Genomic DNA, 16,290 nt, shown 5'->3' on the forward strand with positions numbered 1-16,290 from the left:
ATTTGTTTGTATTTGCAGTTTGTCTTCTTTTGCACATAGGCTGTCAGTCTTTGCGTTTTTTTTCATTGATTCTATTGTATTTTTTGTTCTGCAAGGAAATGAATCAGGGTAGTATATGGTGATACACATTCTTTTATAGTAAACTTACTTTGAATTTTGAACTTTGTAGAGTATCCCTGTGACAGTTCCCCTCACCAACAAGTGTACCTCTTTGTATACTCTTTAGGTAGATGTCCTACCAGAGGGAAGCCACAATGATCAGTTCTCTGGCACTGAGTTTTTCTCTGTGGCCCAGAACGGGAAGAGGACAGGATGGTATGTTGCCTCCCAGATGCCAAGGTCAGGGACAATTCAGATTGGGTCCACAGCATTCTCAACGGGGAGGATGAGCAGCTAGGTGTTGTACCTGTATATATCGGTACCAATGACATAGCAATGTAAAGGGATGAGGTTCTGAAGAGAGAACAGGTAACTGGGCAGGAAGCTGAAAGCAGGACCTCAATGGGAGTAGTCTCTGAAATGCTACCTGTGCCACACACCATTGCGTAAGAATAGAATGATACGGCAGATCTTTGCGTGGCTGAAGAATTGGTGCAGAAGGCAGGGTTTCAAAATTATGGATCAATTCTGATCCACTCTTCTGGGGAATGTACTACACAAAAAGGATAGTTTACACCTGAACCTGGGCAGAACCGATATCAGCAAAAGATAGATGATTTTTGTTGGCTGTCGTAGGTGCTGCATGCATGTTACTGATTTTCTATCATTCTTCAATTTCTCTTGCTGTTATAGGAAGGGAATGTTCAACCTGATTTTGGTACAATTTTCCTACTCTTTCAAATCAAAGAGAGTGGTGATGTTTACATACTGTAAAATTTAACTTCATGTTGGCTCTGCAAACCAAACCTTTCAATAAGATATAGCTCTTCACAAGTTGAGACTTTTTTGCAGGATTTTCCACTCAGACTTCTAGGCAAATCTCTTTAATCTGTCAGTAACTACTGAAAAATGGCTTTTGGAGATAAACATAATTTGGTCTACTTGTTAAGCTGGCTGGTGGTGTATTGGCATCTGTACTGGACTTCGAGGTGTACGGTCTTGGGTTTGAATTCTGCTGGCTGTTTGCCTGCTTTCCATTCATGCTGGGTTGAGCATCGAGCTAGCAACTTGGCCTTGTAAAAAGCAGACAAATGCTAAAGAAACAGCATGGCTGCCGCCTGATACACCACAAGGAGTGGAAAGAAACAACAACAACTTGTTAACTGGCCACAAAGGTAAACCTATGCCATGGAACTGTCTCAATCCTGTTATGGTCAATTTGAGAGCTGAACTCCAGAGTTAGAAATGTCCAATTCATACCTGATTCCAGACCTACAGAACCGTAGATTCGAACCTATGATCAAACAAGCCTCCATCCAGGAAATCATTATATTTACATTCATTGTAATAAGATCTACACATTGCACTTCAGCATGTTTCTCTCCTGAACAAAATGAGATAGTGAGAAGCACCTTAGAAGACGATAGAATTTGTCCATTTGATCCTTTTGTAGCTGTTTCTTATTGTGCCAGAACATTGCCAAAGACTTGGGATATATGTGATGTTGGCACTGGCATATTCATTGCCCATTCCTAATAACCCTGAACAGTAATTGCTGGGAAATCTTTTGACCAATTCCGGTAGTTCTAAAGTCAGTAGTCGCAATTAACTCAAGTAATTGCCAAAAGCTGAGTCAATCATATCATTTAAGGTAGATATAGTTATTGTCATAGTTGATCATATTAAAATGGTTTGGAATGTTTATTTGATGTTGATTTTTATTCTGCTATGGAAGTCAAATGGACAGTGTAGCAGTCAGCAAAAGAAACAAAGTAAAATCTATGCAGTTCTGGACTAGGAATTAGGAATGCGTTGATTGAGAATTTATTGTGATAATTTGTTCTCTAATGCTTAGCACGAAAGGTGCTCCCCGTGTTGCATTACACACAATGTGCTGGTGGAGCTTGGCAGGACAGGCAGCATCTAAGGATGGCAACAAAAAGTTGGTGCTTTGTGCCGAGACAGTCCTGATGAAGGGTCTCGCCCTGAAGTGTCGACTATTTATTTCCATCCATAGATGCTGTCGGACCTGCTGAGCTCCTCCAGCACAAGGTGTGTATTGCTGCAGATTTCCAGCATCTGCAGTACCTCTTGTGTCCCCATGTTGTATTCTCCGTTTTATTTCCTATATCCTCTTCTCTTCTTCTATTCTTCCCCTTGTCCCTCAGCTCCTTAGCTGAGCTCAGCCTGCATGATCATGAGCTACGTGCTCATTAGTTAGCCAGTATTACTCTGATGAATAGTTCCCCTCCCAGTAGCACAAGTGACTAGATGCAGCAAATTTGACATTGTCAGAGCTGGCTGGTAACTTTTCTGGAGGTAGAAGCTGGGGCTGTGAGTTTGGTGGCCGCAGGCCAGTTGTGTGGAAATTTTAGAGGATCAGAGCACAGATTTGGCTCGTGGTGATGGTTGTAGGACTGATGAGGTGGGTAATGGTTTGGTGGAGTCTGGTACAAATTGATGATGAAGGTATGGTTGGGAAGGTGAGACTGTCTTTTTAAGCGGTGGGAATTTAGAGTCAAGGAAAATCTTCACTCCAGAAAGAAAACAAAATGATTATGCAATTGGATTTCTAACATGTGACTTCTGTTAAACGCACAGTGTGCTCTTGAGATTGAGTTGCAAGTTGGGGTCAAGAACCAGATGGTCAGGGAGAACTTCTCGTCTCCCATTAGATTAGTTTTGTGCAGAATTCAGTGATAGGGATACGAGGATCATAGAATAAAAGCACTGTAACTGCCAACCAGATAATACCCAACTGCATGCTCAGATGCTCAGGTAATGATGAATTTGTATGTGCTTTCCTTAAGACATTTGAATGGAATTACTGTCTCATTCGCATTCGGAAACCTGCAATCCCTCTAGTCACAACCAGCATCTCATGAAGCATGGCTGTGGTTTGTATATTCACTGATGCACTTTAGGGTAAAAATTTTCAGGAATGTTATGAAATTATATTTTAATTCGACGAGTTGAGATGAGAAACCATGCAAATACAAGATGAGAAAGTTTGAAAATAGCAAATGAATTCGACTCATACTATCATTTCATTGAGATATCCAACATGTTTTAAATTAATTAAAATACCTATCTCTGAAATATTGCAAGGATTATCACAAATTAAGAATTCCTCTGCTTTATCCAACATTTGCAAATACTCTGGCATGTACAGGGGAGTTGAGCAAGCACATTACTATAAAACACTTTGATAAAGGCAGATGACATTTTACTTCAGGGATCACTGCTGGCATGTAAAATTGATGCAGTATATGGTCTTTGTACATACAGTACACATATTCAAGAGACAATCAATTAATCAGCTGTATTAATTAATCATACCTGTAATTTTACAACCTTTGCTTACATCAGAGGCTAGACAACTGTCACAAAATTCCCAAAAAGATTATCTTGAAAGGTTCGCAAAATAAGTTGTAAATTTGCCTGACCTGGCAGTGACCGATAAAGTAAATTCTTCACAAGCATAATAAAAACAAATTTATATACACTGAATTCCATTTGGGTTCTCGTGGCCAGTTCATTAAAAAACAACCCAAATGAAGTTACTGTTTATCAAGCCAACAGAGTTAGACAGTGTTTCTGTGAAACAGAGCCAGTTCTGGACCAATGATCTCATCAGTTTTAAATACTGTAAACAAAATGATAGTACAACTTTCTCCATATTGTTTACATTTTTGTGCCAGAAGATGAGGAATGACATTTGCTCTTGGTTCTATGTCCTAAACAGGCTCAGGAGCATTAGCAGCTGGGTGAACCAACAGCAAATAATAGTCCCATATCTGTCAGTGAACAAACCAAAATCTAAATCCTACCCGAGTAATTTAAGAAAATTCCCAATCATGCCATCCGACCTTAACAGAATGTTAAAAGTTAACTGCTGTGTTGAAGCCAATAGTATATTCTGACCAACCAACAAAACCAAATTGGTTGACAAATCAAGTGGTAATTCTGACTGAATTAACAGCAGTGGAAAAGGTGAATAATAAAAACAGTTTGCCATGAACAACATTGGTTTATAGGGAGACCGCTAAAATTGATACCAAGAGCGCAAATTGTAAAGGCTGGGGGAAATTTGAGTTTTGTGTTTTTGATAGTCCTGCTCTTTCCAACTATTTTGTTGAAAATTATTTACCTGCATCTTTAATCTACTTCATTTACAATCTTGTTGCTGGCATTAGATACATCTTTTGAGGTACAGGCCTTTGGCCATGATGCTGTGGCAACATTTTAACCTACTTCAAGATCATTTCAATCCTTTTCTCCCAAATGGCACTCCATTTTTCTTTTATCTTTTTACATTTCTGAAAATCTCTTAAACTTCGCTAATGTATTAGTCTCTACCACTACCCCTGGTAGTGTGTTTTATGCACCCATTACTCTCTGTATAAAGAAAAGCTTACCTCTGACACCCTCTATACTGTCCTTCAATCACCTTAAAATAAAGTATTTTAGAGACCTTAAAACACTTGCAATTTCCAGAGGTAGTATAAGACATGGTAAAAGCTCATATGATTTAAAAAATTTTCCTACATTTTTAGGATGTAGCCTCATGAATCGATCTAATTCAACTTATCCATTTTAAGGCATTAAGAGTTGTCCATTGAATACGCCAATCACTCACATGACAAACTGAGGTCTCATTACATTTATTACAGTTGGGTAGTTTACAGAAGGCAATCATGATATTGCAGAGTGAACTATCAAAACGTGGCCATAAATTGAAGACGGATATCCCTGTAGCCAAGGCTGAGGTTCACCACGCCATATTGGGGTTTTAAATTAAGGAAGGCCTAAGTTTGAATTCAAATTATCACATTACACACATGAACCTTAACATTTTCGAGGGCATCATATTTCTTAACGATGCCATGTTCAACCAAGCTCTCTGCAACATGAGCGAGAACCCAGAATGATTTCTTCCCTCCATCAAAACAATTGTCCAGTTCCATTGTAGCCCTGGTCGATTACAACTGAATCAAACCTTTAGTCAGACCAGGTCAAACCTTTAGGCTTCATAGGAAGAAATTCAGAATATTACCATGAATGAGTCCCTGAACCAAAGAACAGCAACCATGAGAGTTGTGAAAGTTGAGTCACCGAATACATTAAAGAATAAGAAATTTAGTCGATAAGGTAATCAAGGGTTATAGGGAGTAAAAGGAAAGTTGAATTTAGGCAAAGTTCTAATTAGGACTTGATGGTTGCTAGTACTCTTACTTATCATAATGCATAATATACATTTAAGTGCACCTTTAAATGGCCATATATCCCAAGGTGGCTGCAAGCCATTATTTTGTTCTTTACTAAAATTATTTTGCTATTGAATTTGTATTCTTAAAATTAGAATAATGTGCCATTAAACCTCCAACCTATGATATTGATAGAAGTAAAACTTTGCCACAAGACTCCAGTTGTGAATTAATTACTGAGACTACTTAATCCTTTCCATATGTTGTGTGTGAACTGTGTTCTCAGGAAGCAATTTAACATTTTTTACTGCTGAAGCAATAAGATGGGATTTACCTCCTGCACTCGATAGCTTCACCACTGGTCAAAGACAAAATGTTATTCCTTAAAATCCTTTACTCTGTTAAAAAATCTCATTAACAATTGCTGTCTAATGGTACAGATTTGATTATCTTCTTTAATTTGCCCACCTCTGCAAACTTCTGAATGGAATTTGCCACTAATAAATGTTAAAGCTTTTGTTAAAATAGCATCAAAGGGGTTAAACTGAAATACTCTAATGTACATCTACAATAGTGTATTTCAATTTAATTCCTTTGTTGCTATTTTAACAAAAGCATTAACATATATTAGTGGTCAATTTTCAATAAAATCATAGAGAACAATTTTTTCTTCCATATCAGTAAGACACATTTTGAAGCAAGATACGTAATTAAAGATTTCTTAAGAAGAGAAATAGCACAGGTTGAATATATGCAATCATAAATCCATTGTTTTCTTGGAATGGTTAGATTAGAACAGTAAAGTTCAAAATTTACTGTTGTGCATTTAGAAGATGTTTTACAGGAATATGAAAACTAGAAATCAGAAAGTAGAAGAAAAAACCTGAAGTTGAAACATTAACTTGTTCTCTATTGCTCTCTTTTTCTGTTCTAGCATTTTAAAATGCATATACATTTTTTGAAGATCTTATGTCTGTACAATCTCATTTCTTCAGAGAGTCATCTGTCCTCCCCAAAACTAAATTTTGTTTTCAGAAAACCACGATAAACCTTATGCATTCCTGTGGACCACGAATGTTAATGGTGGGAATATTACAAAACAAAATGCTGACATACAGAAAATTATTTTGACTGATATGGTTTCCATCACCAGTGCAAAGCCCATGTGTAGCTCATTCACTGCTGCAGCTGCATGTTCAGTATCTGGACCTAACCAGATGGATGTATCAGTTTCCAGAGAATTTATCCAAAAATATCTATTGTTGTTACTGTAACTATCATAAGGGGCATGTTTAAGGAAATGGCTCTTAACCAGACAGAGTTCCCAATGCTCTCAGCTTTACAGTGTGGGAAAATGTTTTAAGCCTATGATTTTAATTTGGACATGGAAGAGGTCACTTTGGCTTTATGTCAAAGTGTTAGATGGATGATGGTTTCTAAACCACAGGCTGTTTACATCTCTCCTGATCTTACAAATCTTCCTGCCTCCACTGTGTCACATTATAAAATTCATCTTCTAAGTGGAACAGCTCTCTGGCTGGTTCCTCTAGAATCTCTGGAATCTATTCAGTAAAATCTGGATTTCTGAGTTTGCCATTGTGTTTCTGTCTGGGAATGGAGATATTCTCCCGAGCTGGTATTTAACATACAATCCCCAAAACACAAAGCAATCCCATAACATATCCAAGAGATCAAAATTCTACAGCACCACCACATCTGGTTGAGAAAAGTGCTCTCTACCTCCCTCTGGAACGGTATACTCATCTTTCTCATTGGTAGACCTTAAACAATGAGGACTTGTAAAAACATCTCCTCCTCGCTGACCATCAGTAGAGGCATATCTCAATTCTGCATGTTTAGCCTTCTGCTCTACTCTCTCCATACACATGACTGTGTGGCTAAGCACAGCTCCAAAGCCATATACAAATTTGCTGACTGAATAACAGGCAGTGATAAATTAACATGCAGGAGCAAGATAGGACACCTGATTGAGGATGCTGTAAAAATAACCTCTTGCTCATTTTCAGCATAACTAAAGAGCTGACTGTTGACTTCAGAAAGCGGAAGAATGGCAACCGTACACCAGTGTATCTTGCTGATTGGCAGTAAATTCCTGGACTTTAACATATGCTAAAGTCATATACAGGGTCCAGCACATAAAAATTTTAAGATTGTTTAATGAAATTTCCAGTTTACAAGTATAAAGGAGAACAAAATAATTGTTACTCTGGATCCAATGCACATAAAAAAAACACAATAAGATAAAGAAACCAATAATTAAAATAAAACAATAAATATAAATACATAGCTTATAGACATAGACCAATTTTATGTCCATAAAATGACTCTAGGCACGGGAATGACTGTACATCAGCTGACTCTGACAGGAAATGATAAATTAACAGTCGTGGGTTACTGGGTGCAGGTGTTGATCAGTCTTACTGCTTAGGGAAGTAACTGTTTTTGAGTCTGATGGTCCTGGTGTGGATGCTACGTAGCCTCCTGCACGATGGGAGTGGGACAAACAACCCATGAGCAGGGTGGGTGGGATCCTTCATGAAGCTACTGGCCTTTTTCTGGAACCTTTCATTATATGCTGTATGTCCCTAATGGCTGATGCTTTGGGCAGGTTTGAGTACCTGTTGTAGAGCCTTCCTATCCATCACAGTGCAGCTTCTGTGCCATGCACTGAAGCAGCGTGTTAGGATGCTCTCTACCATACATCTGCAGAAGGACTTGCGTATAGATATGCATCAACTACCTCTCTTCAGCCTCCTCAGAAAATAAAGGTGTTGGTGAACTCTCCTGCTTGTGTAAAATATGTTCTGGGATCGTGAGAGCTTGTGCCAGATGTACGCGGCCTGGAGTTTGAAACTGCTCAGTTTCCACTGCTGAGCCACTGATGTAATGAGGGGTGTGAGTGGTGTGAGTTCTCCTGAAGTCAATAACCATTTCCTTTGTAATCACAAGGAAAGCTGCACTGTTAAAAATATCCTGAATGTTACATTGTGTGCCAATACATAAATCTGAATATGCAGGAACACAATTAGCTGCAGCAGGGAGGTGGCTCAGCCCAATGCATCATGGGCATATATTTCTCCAGCATCTGCATGAGGTGCTGCCTCAAGAAGGCAACATCTATCATCAAAGATCTCCACCAACTGGGCCTTGGTATCTTCTTGTAGCCATCATTGAGGAGGAGGTACAGAAACCTGAAGTCCAACATTACCAGGTTCAAAAACAGCAACTTCCCTTCAACCATTTGGTTCTTGAACCAACCAGTAAGATCCTAATCACTGCTGCCTAGCAACACTATAACCACTTTAATCACTTTGCACTAAAATGGATTTTGATATATTTTATTCTAGTTTATTGCACCAGGGCATGCATTTACCTGTGCATATAACAATAAACTTGACCTTGACCTTGATGGAATATTCCCCACCCTCAATATACGTTAGGCCTAGTTTATGAATGATAAATACAAGGTAGAGGCATCCTCAAGCAAAAGAGATGAATAGATAATCCATCTTGGATTTCACTTGCAATCACCACAATCATAGAAGTAAGTACTTGGCCAGTCAGTTCAATCCATGAGATATTAAGAAGTGGTTGAGAGTACCATGGGAGGCTATGGGTGCGTGGCTGTAGTACTGAAAGCTTGCACTCCAGAAGGCATTGTGCCTCTAGCCAATCTGGACTAATGATGTAGAAAGTTACCTGGGGATGATTGGTACATTTGAATCTGCCATTCAAATCAAAGTAAATTTATTATCCAAGTATGTAAGTATATAACTGTCACCATCTACAACCCTGAAATTCATTTTCTTATGGGCATACTCAATAAATCCATAATAGAATAATGACCATAATAGAATCAGTGAAAGACTGCTCCAACTGCTTCAACCATTGTGCAAACTGTGCAAATGAGTAGGTTTTGAATAGGTGATATTATTGAATGCTCAGCTGTAGTTGATAAAGAGCATCAAAGTCAAAGTAAAATGTATTATCAAAGTATATAAATGATACCATATACTACCTTGAGATTCATTTACATAGGCATTAACAAATGAGGAAATACAACAGTACTTACAAAAAACTACATACATAAAAAAGGTTGACAACTACTGCGCAAAATCAGACAAAACATTGAAGCAAAAAAAAAACTGAGAACACGAGTTGTAAAGAGTCTTTGAAAGGAAGTCTAATTTGTAGAGCTTGTTCGGAATTGTGGTAAATGAAGTTACCCAAATTGACTCAGGGGCCTGATGGTTTAGGCTAATAACTGTTGCTGACCCTGGAGTTGTGAGGGCAAAACCTTTCTTCCAACACTAGTGCAGAGTAGCAGCAGAATGCACCACCTACAAATTTCACTGTTTATTCACCTAGTCTACACTGACTACACATTTCAAACTGGTACTTTCCATCACTAAGAAGGACAAGAAGTAGCAAGTGAGAGAGCGACATCTTGCAGGGCAGAGCTGCCATTATATCAGCGTTGGAGTGGTCTGCCATTGGCTCAGGTGGCTTGGGCAAGAACAGTAAGTCCAGTATGGGAGCTTGGACAAGAAGTTTCAGCAGCTTGTCATTCAATATGAGGTAGTAAACTGAATTAGACATTGGCTTCATGGATAAACCAGAGATTAGTTGTAGATGGTTGCCTCTCTGACTGGAGTCCTGTGAGTAATGGTGTGCCACTGTGATCAGTGCTGGTTTCATTGTTGTTTGTTATCCATATCAATGTTCTGGACGATAATGTGGTAAACCAGATCAGCAAATTTGTGGATAACACCAAGATTGGGGGTATGGTGGATAGAGAGGAAGACTATCAAAGCTTGCTGCGGGATCTGGACCAGCTGGAAAAATATGTGAACAATGGTAGGTGGAATTTAATACAGACAAGTGTGAAAAGTTGCACTTTGGGAGGACTAACCAGGAAAAGTCTTACACAGTGAACTGAGGGGACTGAGGATTGTGATAGAACAGAGGGATCTGGGAATACAGATCCATAATTCATTGAAAGTGGCATTACAAGTAGATAGGCTTATAAAGAAATCATTTGGCACATTGGCCTTCATAAATCAATGTATTGAGACGAGAGTTGGAATGTTATGTTGAAATAGTATAAGATGATTTTGAGGCCTAATTTGGAGTATTGTGTGCAGTTTTGGTCACCTACCTGAAGCAAAGACGTAAACAAGGTTGAAAGAGTCCAGAGAAAATTTACAAAGATTTTGCCAGGACTTGAGGACCTGAATTGAAGGGAAAGGTTGAATAGGTTATGACTTAATTCCCTAAATGTAGAAGATTGAGGGGAGATTTGATAGTAGTATACAAAATTATGAGGGGTATAGATAAAATAAATAGAAGCAGGCTTTTTCCACTGAGGTTGGGTGAGACTACTACCAGAGGTCACGGGTTAAAAGTGAAAGGTGAAATGTGTAAGAGGAAGATGAGGGGGAAACTTCTTCACTCAGAGGGTGGTGAGAGTGTGGAATGATTGTTGGTGCAAGTGGACAACGCGGGGTCGATTTCAACATTTAAGATAGGTCCGCGGATGAGAGAGGTATGAAGGGTTATGGTTTTGGGATTAGGAAGATTAATGGTTCTGTACAGACTAGATGGTCGGACAGACCTGTTTCTGTGCTATAGTGTTCTAGGACTCTGTGCCAAGTGTGGTAGGTACAGCTGCACCTGGATATTGAGGTATGAGTTATACATTAATCTAAATTTGAAATGTATTGCTGGTCCTTAATTCCTGCTCAACAGCTTTAACAGAAGGACAAAAAAGTGACTCAACAATGACAAATATGGATGGGCAATAAACGCTATAAGTCAGAGATGTCCCGACCCAGGAAAATGCTTTTTAAAATGTAAGTCACTTCAGAGGCTAGTTGAATCAATCACATTACTTCAGAACAGATTCTGCAGATGCTGGAAATCCAGAGGAACAAACACAAATTGCTGGAGGCACTCAGCAGGTTAGGCAGCATTCACAGAAATGAATAAACTGTCGATGTTTTGGGCCGAGACAATTCATCAGAACTCTTTAAAATAGTCTTTGCAATCATTACTTCAGAACTCAAGTCTTAATATGGATCAGATCACGTGAGTACTGCAGGTTTATTTCCCCAAAAAGATTGTTACTATTTGATTATGATAATCATTGCCATTAATCAATGCATCGTTTTGTTGAAGCCATAGAGGGATAACTACATTAGAATTACAATAGTTGTACAAAATCCCATTTTTCTTAATTTAACTTCTATCTCAAGACACCTATCAACTCATTCCCTGTGAAGAATTGTGTCAAGTTTAATTGTATTGAAATAGAAACATCTTTTTAACTATTTAGTGCTATAAATTGGATATGAGACATGATGTTCATTCCTTAAGGTATTACAATAATAATTCTTAATTCCTGGATTTAAAAACTAAACACAAGGAAATCTGCAGATGCTGGAAATTCAAGCAACACACACAAAATGCTGATGGAACACAGCAGGCCAGGCAGCATCTATAGGGAGAAGCACTGTCGACATTTCAGGCCGAGACCCTTCGTCAGGGCTAACTGAAAGGAAAGATAGTAAGAGATTTGAAAGTAGGAGGGGGAGGGGGAAATGCAAAATGATAGAAGACTGGAAGGGGTGGAGTGAAGCTGAGAGCTGGAAAAGTGATTGACAAAAGGGATACAGAGCTGGAGAAGGGAAAGGATCATGGGACGGGAGGCCTAGGAAGAAAGAAAGGGGGAGGGGAGCACCAGAGGGAGATGGAGAACAGGCAGATGATGGGCAGAGAGAGAGATTAAAAAAAGAGGGGGGAGAAAAACTAAATATATCAGGGATGGGGTAAGAAGGGGAGGAGGGGCATAGACAGAAGTTAGAGAAGTCAATGTTCATGCCATCAGGTTGGAGATTACCCAGCCGGAATATAAGGTGTTGTTCCTCCAACCTGAGTGTGGCTTCATCTTGACAGTAGACTGGGAGACCATTTCGCTGAACGACGCAGACTGGGAGACCGTTTCGCTGAATACCTACGCTCTGTCCACCAGAGAAAGCAGGACCTCCCAGTGGCCACACATTTTAATTCCATGTCCCATTCCCATTCTGAAACGTCTATCCATGGCCTCCTCCTGCTTCAAAGTACAGAAATGCAAGAAGCTACAGAGAGTAATAGACTCAGGTAGTTTCTTCTCAGGTACTGCTTACTCCACCATCATGGACACTGATAAGAAGCAAGGGCTCGGGAAGGTGACATCCATTATTAGCGACCCTCCCCATCTGGGTGATCCTCCATTCTCATTGCCACCAACAGGATACAGGAGCCTGAAGGCTCACATATCAAGGTTCACTAACAGCTCCTTCCCTATTTCTTTTGCTCTCTCTCAACTTGCTCTAATATCAAAGCTTATTTTGTTTATTTTCCCATGTAGGTAAGTTATGTGTACAATTTATGTTGTTTATGCTAACTGACATGTCATGTTTGTGATGTACCGTGTTGCTGCTGCATAAAGCTAATTTTCATGGCATTTATAGCTGTGTATGTAAGGCTATAACGATTAACTTGAACATCTGTGATGAATCCACCCATTGTAAAGAATGTCTTCCTTTCAGTCCATTAGTGCATTTGTTTTGCTGTTCCTGACATACTCCTCTTGAGCCTTTGTGAACACTGGCACTGATTATTGCCTTGTTGCCATGGTGAGATAAACACTGCAAACAATATTCACTTTCTTTATGGTGCTCTCAAATATTGTCCTTGCCATAAGACAAATTTAAAAGCACACTGAGTAATCAACAGATTCTTACGGTTATTAGAAGCAGTTATCCTTTGTAATTGATTAACTTCCTGGAATATATTTGAAATTAAAAGTAGCAAACACAACCCCTTACTGCTGTCTTCCACGCAGTCTTATCTGCTTGCTTCTTGTTTTCCAGAAATACAGAAATAATTTTCAAATGAACGTCATGTGTTTGTCCAGTGATGGCAGAAGAGGGCACAGGGCAGCCCTTTGCAGTTGACATGGATCTGCAAAGCATGGAAACAGGCCTTTTGGCCAACCACCATCCCTATCTGCACCAATCCCACTTGTCAGCATTGGTTTCACCTCCCTTTTCACCTTGCTCATTCAAGCATCTTAAATGGTGTTACTATTACTGCCTCCACTGCCTTATCCAGCAGCTCATTCCAGACACCAACTACTCTTTGTGTGAAAAACTTACTCCTCAGAGTCCCTTTGTTACCTTTCACCTCAAACCTATGCCTTCTAATTTCCTTATCACTGAAACCAGACTTGGGATTTCTACCCCATCTACATGTCCTAATTTTATTTACCTTTGTCACATCACCTTCTAGCCCCCTTTGCTCCAGGGAAAACAAACATAGCCTGTACAATCTCTCCTGAAAGCTCAAGTCCTCCATCCCATGCCACATCCTTATGAATCTTTCTGCTTCTAACCATCAGCTCACCCAGTCAGAAGAAAGCTTTTGGGTAAGCGTGATGTCATGTTCGGCTCTTGAAGGGGAGGTGTGGTTCTCAATGTGGAGCTGAGTTGTAATGGGTGTAGGTTTTTGCCCACCGTAAAAGAGGGGCAGCAAGTGTCTACTAGCAATATGAATAGATGCTTGGACAATGCCAGAGAGACTTCCATGAAAAAATTCCAAGTATTATGTCACATCTGGGGAATCATGATTCCAGCTGTTTGATTGTGTTTTTCATTGCCCTTTACCTTCAGCATGGGTATGAGCAGCAGTTAATATGCAACCACAACTTGGCACCTAAATCATTGTCCAAACATGGGGTTCAGTTGCTTTGATATGTTCTGGGTCTGGACCCCATTGCCTCAATTCAGCTTGTCCCCAACCTTTCCTCTTCTGCCTGGTGCTTAAGTAGATTGAACCTTGGGTCTTCCTGGCTCTCAGCAATTGCCCATCCAACCTGCCTTGCCTTGGGTCTGCCACATCAAATTGCCTCCAGGTCCAAAGGGAAGATGCAGACCTGTGCTTGCGATGGTCATTTGCCAGAAAAAGAGTTTCCTTGTTTCATTAGCCACCAGCTAGACGTTGCTGACACTCACCAGTGCCATCTTAAACCGGAAGCCTGCAAGATTCTACCCAGAAATCAGAACTCAGCTGTCTATTTGTAAATTGGTTTATGTAATGTGTCTATAAATAGGAAAATCCAAATTAGGCAGAGTTACCCCATTGACAAAACTGAAAATATTGCCAGTTTTTTCTTTGCATTCCTGGTGCCCCTGAGATGTATCCCAGTATAAATCCCCACGGGATAAGGATACATCAGTTGCTAACAGTTTCTAGTTTGTTGCCTGACTAACTCATTGGTATTTTGCTATCAAGTACTTCCGATGAGATGGCGGTGCACTAGGATGCTGCAGCCTCTCCTGGGCCAACCAAGAGGTGTTTATGTCTTTTTTTAATGATCTTTTTTATAATTACAAGGCACTGCTGGACATTAAGAGCTTCAAGTTCTGTAGGTCTACCCCATCAGTGAGTAGTTCATTAGCGGAGGAGCTGGACGGTGCTGACTGTGTTGCTGCCTGCCATGTGTCAGAACAGATGCATGAAGCTGGTGCACAGTGTAACAGCGAGTGATTGTCTTGGACGTTTTGCTTGTGATTGCAAGACACTGTTGGACATTGGTAATGCTGAATGCTGCATGTCTGGTTTACTGTTTTATTGTTGAGATTGATGGCAGGGGAACTGTGTGGTACAGACTAGTCCTCCTGCCGTGGGCTCATCTGTTACAGCCGCTTAGGAAAGGAGATGCCAGAGATAGTGTGGTGTGGTGTCCATGCTGGATTTGGGGCTGCTCAGTGGAAGCCAAGATGGATTGTGTGAGTGGGTGCCTTTGTCTGCTGAGTGTTGTGGGTTTGTTCTTGCCAACAGTATCCATGCACCATCAATTTACAGGACGTGTTACTCATCTACTTGGACTATATTGTATATGTCTTGTGTGACTGTATATTTATAACTTTCTTATATGTGCTATATGTGCCTTGCCCTGTGTACTACAGTTGGTACTGTATTTTTCAGTTTGGCCCCGGAGAAATGCTGTTTCATGTGGCTGTGTTCATGGGTATTTATATGTGGTTGAATGACAATTAAATTTGAACTTGACATTCAGACATTGCAACAAAATTATAACAGGTTATCAACAGGCCCACATTGCTGTCATCTTCAACTTTTATGACACTGAAGTTCACCTTAGCAAAAGTTGAAGACAAAAGGATTGTAAATGCAAATAATATACTGGCTGGGTAACCTCCAACCTGATGGCATGAACATTGACTTCTCTAACTGCTGTTAATGCCCCTCCTCCCCTTCTTACCCATTCCCTGACATACTTAGTTATTTGTTTTTTTTTCTCTCTCTCTCTGCCCATCACCCTGCCTCCCTCTTGTGCTCCCCCCTCCCCCTTTCTTTCTCCTGAGGTCTCCCATCCCATGAACCTTTCCCTTCTCCAGCTCTGTATTACTTTCGCCAATCACCTTTCCAGCTCTTAGCTTCATCCCTCCCCCTCCGGTCTTCTCCTATCATTTCGCATTTCCCCCTCCCCTCACTACTTTCAAATCTCTTAGTATCTTTCCTTTCAGTTAGTCCTGATGAAGGGTCTCAGCCCAAAACATCGACAGTGCTTCTCCCTATAGATGCTGCCTAGTCTGCTGTGTTCTACCAGTATTTTGTGTGTGTTGCTTGAATTTCCAGCATCTGCAGATTTTCCCGTGTTTAATCCATTCTTGTCTTGATTATGAACTACCTAAACAACCAACACTGGATTCATTTCATTGATTACAGATTTACTTGCCACTATTATATAAGGTATTAAAATATCATATTAACAAATTTCATTGCTAAGTATTTATGACGATTCACATAGTCAGCAAGAAATGTATTGATTTGTCATTTTGTTATCACTTCTGTTTATTCAACTTGTTAGCCTGATGAAATATTGACAAATATTGAG

The 16,290-nt window shown here is 39.9% G+C and overlaps 1 protein-coding gene across 2 annotated transcripts in view; it reads right to left on the minus strand.

The window, feature by feature from the left end:
* Nucleotides 1–16,290, minus strand: part of dlc1 (DLC1 Rho GTPase activating protein) — a 447,394-nt gene that overhangs the window by 221,847 nt on the left and 209,257 nt on the right. The window lies entirely within an intron of this gene.

The sequence above is a fragment of the Hypanus sabinus genome, chromosome 14, assembly GCF_030144855.1.
Source record: "Hypanus sabinus isolate sHypSab1 chromosome 14, sHypSab1.hap1, whole genome shotgun sequence".
Classification (NCBI taxonomy): Eukaryota; Metazoa; Chordata; class Chondrichthyes; order Myliobatiformes; family Dasyatidae; genus Hypanus; species Hypanus sabinus.